At 44.9% G+C, this 13,696-nt stretch overlaps 1 non-coding gene across 1 annotated transcript; it reads right to left on the bottom strand.

Annotated features, from left to right (window-relative positions):
• Positions 1-7,233: 7,233 nt before the first annotated feature.
• Positions 7,234-7,339, bottom strand: LOC128104791 (U6 spliceosomal RNA). The gene has a single exon (XR_008216097.1). It is a non-coding gene; the product is annotated as a U6 spliceosomal RNA (small nuclear RNA).
• Between the last annotated feature and the right edge of the window lie 6,357 nt (positions 7,340-13,696).

Raw genomic sequence — 13,696 nt, 5'->3', positions numbered from 1 at the left:
GATCAGAGGCAGCTATGCTCTGTACTCTGTGGTGGCACAGCATTGCTTTCTAAAGAATTCCTCTGTCTCCTACCAGTGCTTGTCATCTATAAGATGCCGAGGGTGGATGGTTGGCTGCTGGTCACTTGGTTTCACAGACTTGGCTGGTCCCTCGCAGTGGGCAGAGCTGCTTGCTTGAGTACATCGCTGTGTTTCCCTGTGTTAGACCATGGTGATCATGAAGTATGACTGTGTTTCTAAACCTCTGTGTTCTTCTGACTGCTGTTGCTTTGGTTTTTATGATCTTTGCACTTATTGTAAGCAGACTAAGATTTTGTTTTTGTGTGCTAGCTACACAAAGTGTCCAAGTTATTATAGTTTCATAAGTAATAAGTTCATTTTTTTCTCTTGAGAAGACTCAGATACCAGAATTCAGATTCTTTTTTAAAAAATAGACCTATCACATGACTTTTTCTCTCTTGACTTTTCACTTTTTAATTTTAATAATTTCTAGCCTTCTATATTTCTTCAGCTAATGCTGTCAATTTAAGAAATGACATTTTAGAAATTAGCCATTTAATTTTTTCTTCAAATTTACTAGCAAATAGTTTGATGTCTCCCTGAAACTATAATAGGTCCTATCTACCATCTATCTATGATCAGTCACCATCAGCCTTCATCTGTCTGTAGTCAATTATCCTTCCTTCCTATCATTTATCTGTCATCTATCTATCTATCTACCTATGTATCATCGATCATCGGTTTATCCATTATTCATCTATCTGCTATCTGTCTATCTATTATCTGTTTGATTTAATCAAATATTAGTTTCTGTTTACTGACAGATGTATCATTATAATAGAAGTATATTGAAGCCCTGAACACCCATGGCTGCCAGCCCAGCTTGTCCATAGGAAATATGGTTTTGATCAACCATAATGTCCATTTTTAACAGTTGGAAGTGATCTTTATTTTGTAGGGTGGGATTCTTGTGTGATGACGTGCTCGCGCACATAAAAAGGAAAACACTGGTGGAGACGTTCCTCAGCTCCTTTCCCGCCAGGACCCGAGTGAGTCATTTCTGGAAGCATCTCTGCTATCACTCAGTCTCCTTGTGTATCCATTCCTCCCTCCTCTGCAGCTCTTTTGGCCACTGGGTTTTCTCAGAAGGGCCATCTGGTCTTGTCGGTCAGAGTCCCCAGCAGACTCCTCAAACACAAATGGAAATCCACACAGCTCCGTGTACTGTTCTCCAAGGGCTGCATCCAACATCACCAGCCCCACAGCTCAGTGGATGGCAGAGCATGTCACCTCCAGGGACTTCTGGGGTACTTAAAGGATTAGGTTTTCCTGTAGGCACAGCTCTACGTATTGGGTTAAATGGTTTTGTGTCCTTTTAGATTGATTTACTTTTATTTTATGTGTATGGGTGTTTTGACTGCATGTATATCTGTGTACCAGAAATATGCTTGGTTCCCACAGAGGACAGAAGAAGATGTTGTACCCTGGGAACTGGAGTTACAGAGCTGTAAGCCACTGTGTGGGTGCTGAACATCAAACCCAGGTCCTCTGGAAGAGCAGCAAATGCTCTTAATTGGTAAGCCATCTCTCCAGCTCCTGGCTTGGTGTCTTGTCACCAGGCACCGGTCTAACGACCTTTGGCTTGACAGCTGTGACTCTGAGTTAAGGTGACCAGCAACTTTAAAGGCACTAAAATCTCAAGACCATGACCCTTGGTGGAATCGCAGAGCCAATTTCTAGGGCAACTTTAATGATGCTTTGTTTTGTTCTTAACAGATGGCGAGCAGACGGTGTAATCCTTTCCGAATGTTCGAGGATTTGAGGTCATTGTGAAAAAAAGCAACATCTGAAACATTGCTGTGCTGTGTCCTGTCACACAGCCGAGAGCTGTGGGCTTTTGAGACTGGGGGACTCTGGTTTTATATATAACTACTGATCTGGCTCACAGGGAAAATTTCCCCCCTATGATGGAAGACAGAAGTGTAACTGTATATTCCAAGGCTCTATACATGGATGATGCTGCTTGCTGAGAGTCCTTGCCCTGGAAGTCAGGGAAGGAGATGTGTAGTGAGCAGTACTGGCCTGAGCTTGGGAGGGGATTGGTATCTGGTAGCTGATGGAGGTAAGAACATTGTCAGTGAGAAGCATATTTTGAAGATTGAATTGGGGTGATGTGAAGTTGTCCATTGATCCATCCTCTCCTAATTCAGCTCTTCTCTTGTTTTCTTTGACCTTGGTCTGTACTCCCATCCCCCACCCTCAAACAGTGGAGCACAATACTGCAAGAGAGACAATACTGGGAAGCCATGCCCAGTCTGTTCTGGCACCACAAAGTTCAGGGGTTTGGGGATGGGGATGGTTATGCCTATAGCAGAGAGCCCTGGGCTTCAAGCTACCACAGCCTACCTCTTCTTCCAATACTTCAAGACACTTAGCTAGGGGTGAAACATTGCTTTACCATCAGGACATGTTAACTCTTTCTGTTGTCTGTGTCTGTCACCAAAATTGTTCATCAATGTGTGACACACACACACATCTGTAAACAGCCCATGTTAAACCCACAACCACACTAACAGCTCTGTGTGTGTGTGTGTGTGTGTGTGTGTGTGTGTGTGTGTGTGTGTAGATGTGGAGGACTAAGGTTGACATTAGGTGTCTTCCCCAGTTATTCTGTTCCTTTACTTTTGAAACAAGCTCACTCACTGATCCAGGAGCTCACCAGTTGGCGAGGCTGGTGGCCAGGAGCCCCTCCAGAACTGCACACATCACCTTATCTGGCTTTTTACGGTAAGTTCTGCATATCAAACTCAGCTCCTCACACCCTCAAGGGAAGAGCTTTACCAGCTGGGCTATGTCCACAGCCCCTGTGAGTACCTTGCACACACAGTTATCAATGGCAGATTAAGGAAGGGAATTATGTTCTGCATGCACTGTCTCTCTGCAACAGCTTGGTTATGAGAGGCCCATACCTTTCCCAGCACTGCGCTGTGGTAAATTTTGCAGTTGTTTCCAATTGAGTGGGTGTGACATAGAATCTCAACATGGTGGTGACTTGCACACCTCCAACTTTTAATTAACAAGTTAGAACTGTGAACATTCATGGAGTACTATGTGCTCTTTTGATACATGTGTATTACATAATGTTCAAATCAGTCTAAGAAGATCATGTATTGGTCAAGTCACAGTAAATCTATTGATCTCTTTAGACATTTTCAAATTTCTCAAGATGTTCTCATAGCTTACACTATGGATGCAGATACATATTTAATATAATTGTTACCCTTCCACTGCAGCAGTTAGCAGCTTGCCTTACACCTATCTCACTGTAACTCTGCATGTGTTGTCCAATTTCCCCTCACTCCTCAGCCTCTGATGATCATTCTCCCAGGCTCTCCTATGACATCAACTCTCAGATTCTACATGCAGTGAGATCATACCCTATTTGTCTTTCTGTGCCTGGCTTATGTTACTTAACCCAAGGTCCTCCCATTCCATCTAATCTGTCTCCAGTGATGGATTATCATCCTTTTATGGCTGAACCATGCTCCATTGTGAGCACAGACCACATTTTTCTTTATCCACTCATCAAGTGTGTCTCAGATTTTAATGAGATTTTAGATCATTCTGGAATTCATGACATTCAAGATTGTGTGTCTGTGTGTGTATGCTTAGGATACAATTTAATCTTTTAAAATAATGTATAGTTAAGACCATAGTCTGAATAATTTGGGGTTTTATGTATATCAGAGACATTATCTAGTTTTTTTACCTTTACATTTTGATTAGGTAATAAACACACTTATATAATTAAGAGATTATGCATATTTAAAATTACACAGCTAAAATTCTCCCTCCCACCACAACCTAGATAGATCAGATTCTCAAAAAAAAAAAAAAAAAAAACAACCCCACAAAAATACAGAATTGGCAATCACTGTCAACTTTCTTGTGTCTCTTTCCAGATATTTTAATGTAGATCAGAAGATGGGAATCTATCTGTACATTTTTTCTGCAACTCTGGACATAGTATGTTTCTCTATCTTTTTCCTTTTCACTTAGCGTTGTATCTTGAATTCTTGCACCTTTGAGTACATGGCAGATTAAACAAAAGTCTTTATAAGAATGGACATCTATTATTTCATTATGCCAAATCTGTTTAACCAGTACCCTGTGGAGGGAGGCTCTGAGCCTTCATGATTTTCACTACTATGCAAAACTTTAGTAGATCTGGGTGGAATTACATGTCTGTAATTCCAGCACTTGAAAGGCTGAGGTTGGAGGATAGCCTGCATGATACATCAAGAGTTCATCTCAAAACAAAACCCTCAAATATACAAACAAAACAAAAAATGAAAACAAATCTCGTTTCACTAAAAGAATCCTGTGCAAGGAAGTAGAGCTAATGATTCCAGAAAAAAAGCCACGGAGAGTTCACTCCACTCAGTGAAGTGACTGGGCCATTTCACTTTTCCACCACTGTGATATTGGTATAAAAACAGAAAGAAGGAAAAAAAGAAAAGAAAATCAGATTATAGCACTCCTTCATGAAAATTGTGTAGAACAGAAAATTTGATGACTACAAATAAATTTTTATCGACACACAGTCATGTCATTCCTAGGCATACTGCCTGCTGCTTTCTACAGCCACAGACAGGAGCAGTGCCCTCTCCCCAGTTTGCATTCGGATACATGGAATCCCAGAAATGCTTTTACATTAGAGCAACTTTCTCAGGGCAGGTGACATTGTGTGCTTTTAGTGTCAGGACATTTTTACCCTGTTATTCATGAGAGGAATGTGTCCTCTGGAAGTAATGTACAAGGCTCAGTGGGACATAGATCATGTTGTCTGGTGAGATAGGAAAGACTGATTATATCATCCAGTGACATTGTAACCAAGCCACAGAATAGGAGGCATGTTGGTGTGACAAGGATGAGCTCCCTACCAGCAGAAAAACTAAGAAACTTCAAATTGGTCTTAGGGTTTCTATTGCTGTGAAGGGACACCATGACCATGGCAACTCTTATAAAGGAAAACATTTAATTGGGACTGGCTTACAGTTTGAGAGGCTTAGTCCATTATCATCATGACACGAAGCATGATAGCACACAATCAAACATGGTGCTGGAAAGGAACTAAGAGTTCTACGTCTGAGTGAGCCATTAGGCCTGGCTTGAGCTTCTGAGACCTCAAAATGTACCCCCAATGATGTACTTTCTCCAACAAAGCCACACCTACTCCAACAAGGCCATACCTTCTAATAGTGCCATTCCCTACAGACACATTTTTATTCAAACACATTATGTATTCACCACATTCCATTCCCTGACCCCCATAGGCTTGTAGACATATCATAATGCAAAATGCATTTAGTCCAACTACAAAAGTCCCCACAGTCTATTACGGAATCAGCACTGTTTAAAAGTCCAAAGTTCAAAGTCTCTTCTGAGACTCATACAATCTCTTAACTGTAATTCCCTATAAAATCAAAATAAAAAAGTCATGTACTTCCAACATATAATGGCACAGGATATACATTACCTTTCCAAAATGGAGGAAAGGGAACATAGTGAGGAAATACTGGACCAAAGCAAGACTGAAAATCATCTGGGCAAACTCCAAACTCTGAATCTCCATGTCTGATGTCAAAGTGCTTTTCAGATCTCCAACTCCTTTCAGCTTTGTTGACTGCAACACATTTCTTTCTCTTGGGCTGGTTCCACTCCCTGTTAGCAGCTTTCCTCAACAGGTATCCCATGGCTCTGGCATCTCCAACATCTTGGGGTCTCCAAGGCAATTCAGGCTTCACGTTCACAGCTTCACACAATGGCCTCTCTGGGCCTCCATTTAGGGACACCTCTGACACATGCCTGGCCTTTGCAGCTTTCCTTAGCCACAGAGGGAAATTCCATAAACCCTTCCTTCTGTCCTTGACTCTAAAGCCAGAACTACATGACTGAAGCTACCAAGTTCTACTGCTTTCTAGGGCTAGAAACTGGACCCCTCATTCAATTACATTTTCACCAACTTGCCGTTTTCAAGTGTTTCCTTCACTGCCTAAGCCTGGTTGTCCTAAAACTTGATCTGTAGACCAGGCTGGTCTCAAACGTAGAGATCCACCAGACTCTGTGTCCAGAGTGCTGGGATTAAAGGCCTGCACCACCACACCAGGATTTAAACTTTGCTTTAATTCCTTTTCACAAGTTGGAAGGTTAGTTGTGTGGGGTCTTGCCCTCAAGTCACTACTCCCTTTATTCCATTTCTTAATCTGTTTATCTCCTTGAACACAGGACTTAGCTCCATTTCACTTCCTGGTGCCCCTTTCCTTCTCAAATTGTACATTTTGTGTTTTTCCTTTCTCAGCTTTTTCCTTTTCATTAAGAGTGAACACTAATGATCACATGACACAATCTGTCCTAGGCTGTTTTGAAAGTTCCTCTGCTAACACAATAAATCCAAAATTCTTCAATTTAGCCACAAGCAGATTTTTTGGAAAAGGGCAAAATGTAACCATATTCTTAGTCAAAATATCATAAGAACAGTCTCTAAGCTATATACAAATATTCTTTTCCTCTGAAACTTCTTGAGTCAGGCCCCCACAGTTCAAATCACCTTCAGCATCACTGTCTTCTGTGTTCTTACTAGTTTGGCCCTTTAAGCCCCACTTAAAGTGTTCAACTGCTTTTCTAATCCACCGTCCTAAAGTCCACACTCCTCCAAACAAAAGCATGGTCAGGCCTATCACAGCAATATCCTAGGCCCTGATGCCAACTCCTATCTTTTTCTTTTTTTTTTATTAAGAAAAATTTTTCATTCATTTTACATACCAATCAAAGATCCCCCTCTTCCCTCCTCCTGCCCCTTCAGCCTCCCCACCCCAACCCAACCCCCATTCCCTCCTACAAGAAGGTAAGGCCTCCCATGGGGAGGTACATTTAGTAGAGGCAGGTCCAAGCCCCTCCCCCGCCTCAAGGCTATGCATAGTGTCCCATCATAGGTAGTGGGCTCCACAAAGCCTGCTCGTGCACCAGGGATGAACTCTGATTCCACTGCTGGGCAGGGGTGGGGGTGGGGCAAGCAGATCAAGCTACACAACTGTCTCACTATGCAGAGGGCCTACTCCAGTCCCATGCAGGCTCCACAGCTGTTGATCCAAATTTCATGAGTTCCCACTAGTTTGGTTTGTCTGTCTCTGTAGGTTTCCCCATCATGATCTTGATGCCCTTGCTCATAGAAAAGGTATGGAACACTTCACGAATTTATGTGTCATCCTTGTGCAGGGGCCATGCTATCTTCTCTGTATCGTTCCAGTTTTAGTATATGTGCTGCCAAAACGAGCACCACAGCAACTCTTATAAAGGAAAGTATTTAATTGGGGTTGGCTTACAGCTTGAGAGGTTTAGTCTATTATTGTCATGGTGGCATGCAGGCAGACCTGGTGCTGGAAAAGGAGCTGAGAGTTCTACATCTGAGTGAGCCACTGGGCCCAGCTTGAGCTTCTGAGACCTCAAAGCCCACTCTCTAATGGTGCACTTGCCCCAACAAAGCCACACCTCCTAATAGTGCCACTCCCTACAGACCTATGGGGACCATTTTTATTCAAACCACCACAAAATGTAACATGTGCTCACAGCAGAATCACTTTGCAAAACACACACACACACACACACACACACACACACACACACAGATATATATGTACACACATATACATTGTGTTGGGGGAGCTCATTCATACACCAAACAAAGCCTTTTAGTGATGCTTAGTTAACTGTGTTGGGTTTGATTGTGACAGTTAAAAAGCATATCCAGAGAAAACCAGATAGCTTATCAGTTTTCCCAGCAAGAACACTTGCTCTTTAGGCTTGAGAACACTGGGGTGATGCTCTCTGGTAGTTAGGAAGCCAAACAAAATTACAAAGCTCTTGTGTGCAACTACAAAAGGCAAAATTATATACTCTTAAACAATTCAATGATGATTGTAGCTATCTTTATTAACTAGGTATGGTGGCACTTGGGAGGCTGAAGCAGGAGAATCACTCTGAGTTTGGGGCCAGTTTAGATTGCATATTGAGATTCTACCTCAAAAAAAAAAAAGAGGAGGAGGGAGAGGAGGATGGAGAGGAGGAGAAGTTATCTTTATTCCTTTGCAGATAAGAAGTCTTTTAAAATAGACTCAATGTAAACAAAAGATGCCATACAATTACAGTTAATCTAAATAGTCAAAGGTCTTGCCCAGAACTAACCAATCCTAATATGTGATTGACTCAAGTTAATAGATGTCTGCAGCCTGTGCTCATTCTTTTCCATACAGGGAATATCGACATGCAGTGTTCGGCCTGTCAGAACCCACCCATAGTGGAGGGGGCCATGATGGAACCTTGATTCAGCTGGAACGCCCCCTGAAGGATCGCCTCTCCTGGCTTGCATTCCTTGTGAGGTGATGGAATCCTTATGAAAGCATGTGATCCCTAGGAAGCAAGGCTACACGTGAGCTTAGAATGTTAGGAGCACAGGACACTGCTAGAGAGGTCACTGACAAGGTGACAAACTGCATGTGAGGTGACTACCCATCCAGGATTTCACCTCTTTTGTCCAACTCCCTCTTCAGGAAGCAATTCCCCAGTGGCCCCTGGGGACGCAAACTGGGATGTAGTTAGCTTTCTGTTGCTGTGGTAAACACCATGACCAAAGGCATCTTGGAGAGGAAAGGCTTTAATTGGCTTATGCTCCCATCACAGTTCATCACTGAGGGAAGTCAGGGCAGAAACTTAAGCAGAGGCAGCAGTGGGAGAACCATGGAGGAATGGTGCTTCCTGGCTGGCTCCTCAGCCTCACAGTCAGCTCTCTTTCTTATATTTGGGAATATTGGGGGGCGGGGGTGAGCATGGCAGATGGGAGGTGGGGACAGAGGGGTCAAACCTCAGGAAAAGAAAAGAGATACTGGGTGTCTGGGGAGATGGCTCAGTTGATAAAGTGCGAGCATTAGGGCTGCATTGGGTTTCCAGAACACGTTTAAAGCCACGTGTGGTGAGCACTTGTGATCCCAGTCCTGCAGAGGGTGAGACAGCACCATGCCTGCAGCTCTCTGACTAGCCAGCCTAGTCTGCTTGGCAAGATTTTAGTACCCAGTCTCAACAAGAGGAAGAACCAAACAAAAATAAATCAAGGTAGACAGCACCTGAGGAATGGCATGAGGTAGACTTCTGGCCTACATGCACACACCTATACACAGACATGCACATACCTGCACACACACATGCGTGCACCTGTATACATAGATGCACATGCCTGCACATATACATGCACACACTGTCACACACACACACACACACACACACACACACACACGTACACACATAAGAAAGGAAAGGAAAGAGGCACTGGGTAGCAGATGAAAGCACATCTGAATGGTGACCTTGACCCTGGTGGTCTGTAACACAAATTGCTAAATTGTCTTATTAATAAAAAAGCCAGAGCCAGATATTGGAGTGAATGCTGAAAGATCAGAGAAACAGAACAAGCCATAGCCAACCTCACCTTACCAACTCCTCAGCCTCCAGGGCGAGACTTCCTGTTTACTCACGCCTTATATACCTTTCTGTGCCCTGCCATCTTCCTTTCTTCCTAGTGCTGGCATTAAAGGCGCATGTTCTTCCCAAATACTAGTAGCAAAGGCATGAGATCTCAAGTGCTGCGATTAAAGGTGTGTGCCACAATGCCTGGCTCTGTTTCCAGTGTGGCCTTGAACTCACAGAGATCCAGATGGATCTCTGCCTCCCAACGATAGGATTAAGAGTGTGTGCCACCACTGTCTTGCCTCTATGTCTAATCTAGTGGCTGGCTCTGTCCTCTGATGCCCAGATGAGTTTATTAGTTAGAGCACAAATAAAATATCACCACAGTGGTCTGCTATCTTCCAGAAGCCCACAGAACTCCTCTGATTGATTAGGCTTCAGGCCAGTCAGCCCTCCAGATGTGTCACTTGGAAACATAGATCTGGGGTTCTCCAAGAGGAATATGTGGCCCAGCAGCAGCATCTGGAGACCTGTTAGGAACTCCAATTCCAGCCCATCCCACTCCTGCTGAGTGAAGGCTCTAGGTGGCCTCATAACAGACATTGCAGTTGTGACTCCGAGGAGTCCCAGCCAGACTCATGAGAAAGACCCCTGTGCTACAGGTTTGGCTGCTATCCTTTGGAGGTTGAACCTAGTACCAGGAAGTTAGGTCATGGGGGTGAGGGCGGGGAGGGAGAGCTGGCCTTGAAAGGGACCCTGGGACCATAGTCACCTCGACTGTTTTCCTTTGGCTTTCTAGCTGCCCAGGGGAGCATGCCTCCTATTCCATGTGCTTGCACCATGATGCATAAGTCACCACAGAGAAGTTTGAAGCAACAGGGCTAAGCAAGAATGGAGCAAGACCTCTGAAACCATGAGCTTCCCTCAACCTTTCTTCCTGTAAGTTTACCTCAGGAGTTTTGTCATAGTGACAGAAAGCTGACAGATGTAGGAGCAGCAGATGCGCTTCTGCCTTTCCACCCTTCTCTCTGAGCCTAGTGCATCCCTGGATGCAAAATACGTCCAAAAGTATATGTCTTGGGTTGGGGGTACCACGGAAGGAAAGGAGCCCTCAGCTCAGCTCAGCTTCTCCCCCACAGACTTGGCTTCCCTTGAGAAGTTGTGTGAAATCTCAGAGAGAACTACCCTGTCATGGTTTATATCACACAGTCCTCAAAAATAAGATGGGACCCATGGAGGGGGGCCCACTCCACTAAGACCCCCGAAGAGCCACCTCTAGACATTTTTATTTTTTATTTTTCGAGACAGGGTTTCTCTGTGTAGTTTTGGTGCCTGTCCTGGCTCTCGCTCTGTAGACCAGGCTGGCCTCGAACTCACAAAGATCCACCTGCCTCTGCCTCCTAAGTGCTGGGATTAAAGGTGTGTGCCACCACCAACCGGCTCACCTCTAGAGAATTTAAGGCTCCGTATCAGCCTTGAATGTTTGCAGTAGCAGGTCAAGCCTGCAGTGTTCCAGACTTGCGGTGGTGGCGCACGCCTTTAATCCCAGCACTCGGGAGGCAGAGCCAGGCGGATTTCTGTGAGTTCGAGGCCAGCCTGGGCTACCAAGTGAGTTCCAGGAGAGGCGCAAAGCTACACAGAGAAACCCTGTCTCGAAAAACCAAAAAAAAAAAAAAAAAAAGAAAAAAAAAAAAAAAAAAAAAAAAAAAGAAGCAGAAGTGAGCAGAGACACAGAACCAGCAAGAAACCAAACTCAAGCAGCCACGGCAGAGTCCTGCCTAGACGGGCTCCAGGCTGGGTGAGCAAACCCAGTGTGGACACCGCCCAAGGAGCACGGAGAGGCTGAGGCCCAGGAAGCCACCACCATCCTCAGGTAGGGACTCTGCCCTCAGAGAACCCGGGCCTCCAGCCAGCTGCAGGACACTCCCTTTGCCCCTGGGCAAGAGCACTGCTACCCAATCCTGTCACAGAAGCCACAGAGCAATGAAAATGGTGTCTGCCACATGTGCCAAGTCGGCCTTAGGGAAGGCGTCCTCCTGGTCACTTAAAGAGCTCTTTGTTTCTTCATCTGTGAAATGGAGCTATGAGCATGCTCAGATACGCTCTGCGGGTGTTAAATGAGAGGTACTGACCTCAGACACCTGGCACTGATAATGGTGGTAGCTTTGGGAGTTGCCACCCATGAGTGGAAGGAAAAATCAAACTGGCCAGCGACAGTTCTAGCTGAAAGTTTTTGTTTTGGTTCAGAATGACTTACCTGGTGGGGGGGAAAGGAGCTGTTGAGTTGAACTTTTCCAGAGTCTTGTTTTCAACCGTTCTCCAGTCTATTTTTAGCTTTGTTTGGGTGGGTGGTTACATGTGTGTGGAGGCCAGTTGACTTCAGGAGTCTTTCTCAGTCTCTCTGCCTTGCTTTTTGAGCAGAATCTCTCACTGAACCTGGAGCTTGTCAGTTAGGGTAGGCTGGCTGGCCAGAAAGCCTCAGGGAAGCCTCACCCCTGCCTCTAGAGCATTGGAATTACAGGTGTGTACCACCACACCCAACACTCTTACACAGGGGCTGGGAATCGAACTCAGGTCCTCATGCTCATGTGGCAGGCACTTTACCCAGCAGGCCACCTCCTCAGCAACTTGGAGTCAGATTTGACTTTAGCTATGTTCAAAATTTTCCCTTATCAAGGCTTAGTAGGTAGCATTTTGTGAAATTTTAGTTTCAGACATGTCTTTTGTTTGTTTGTTTGTTTGTTTGTTTTTGTTTTTCGAGACAGGGTTTCTCTGTGTAGCTTTGCGCCTTTCCTGGAACTCACTTGGTAGTCCAGGCTGGCCTCGAACTCACAGAGATCCGCCTGATTCTGCCTCCTGAGTGCTGGGATTAAAGGCATGCGCCACCACCGCCCCGCTTCAGACATGTCTTGTACACCAGTATTATTTGTGGGAAAACATGGAAATCATCATATTAGGTGATCATATTGTCTCCTTTTCCCTTCAACCTTTCTCATGTCTCTCAGAAAAAAAAAAAAAAAACATAGCCAGTGTTTCTGTGCCTCTGTGATCAAGATGAACAGTGATGTCTTCAAGTCCATCCTAATCTGCAAATGCCTTTTATATCCTTAGATATGCACAGACACCCCTCCTCCCAGTATAAGTGACATAGGACACCCACTCTAGGACCCTCTCTTCAGGAGTCACAGGGGCTCCCTCCCTACATTTTTTTTTCTGGAGTGACCCCGCAGAAGGCAACAGGCTCTCTGCTGCTTTGCTGACCATCTGCCAGGCTTTGCACGCTTCTCCTCAGGTTAGTCTGCTAACATTTGGCTGCATTAACACAGTGTGTGTGTGTGTGTGTGTGTGTGTGTGTGTGTGTGTGTGTGTGTGTGTGTGTGTTCATGTGTATGCAGGTGCACATGCCTCTGGAGATCAGAGGACAACCCCAGGCGTCACTACTCAGGAGCTATCTACCTTTGATCTGTTTGTTTTGAGACAGTGTCTCTTACTGGCCTTGAGTTACCTTTTTAGCTTTGCCAGTGCCTTTACGTGTGTGTGTGTGTGTGTGTGTGTGTGTGTGTGTGTGTGTGTGTGTGTGTGAGGGTGCATGCATGTGTATGTGCACAAGTGCATGCAGGTGTCTATGCAGGTGTGTGCATTTGCATAAGGAGGCCAGTATACCACCTCAAGTGTCATCCTCAGGGGCTGTCCACTTTTTCTTTGATCTCACTGATTGGAAACCCATCACATAGGCTAGGATGGATGGTCATCAAGTCCCAGAGACTGGCTGTCTCTGCCTCCCTAGTGCTGGGGTTATAAGCCGTGTCACCACAACTGGCTTTTTAAAATGTGGATTCTGAGCATCTAACTGCGGTCCTCATGCTACAGTAGTGAGCCCACCCCAAGCCCAACACATTGTTCTTTGGGAAGAACCAAAAAATGAGTGACTAAATCACGACAGGATGAGAGGAAGGAAGCAATGTGTGTGTGAGCACACAACATTCCAACAAGATAGTATGATTTGCCTGAAAATGTGAAGACCTGCATGAACCCCCACTGTGCAGCTGCCCTCCGCCCACCCCCTGTTACAGGACAACTCACCCATTGTCTTTTGTAGACTGGCCATGGTTGGGAAGCCTGGCAGGTCCAGAGACTCTCCCATACCTTGTAGGCCTAGCAGTGAAGACAGAACTTCCTC

Source organism: Peromyscus californicus, unplaced genomic scaffold, assembly GCF_007827085.1.
Source record: "Peromyscus californicus insignis strain IS unplaced genomic scaffold, ASM782708v3 Scaffold_8__1_contigs__length_139910024, whole genome shotgun sequence".
Classification (NCBI taxonomy): domain Eukaryota; kingdom Metazoa; phylum Chordata; class Mammalia; order Rodentia; family Cricetidae; genus Peromyscus; species Peromyscus californicus.
This window is presented reverse-complemented; position numbering and strand designations above follow the sequence as displayed.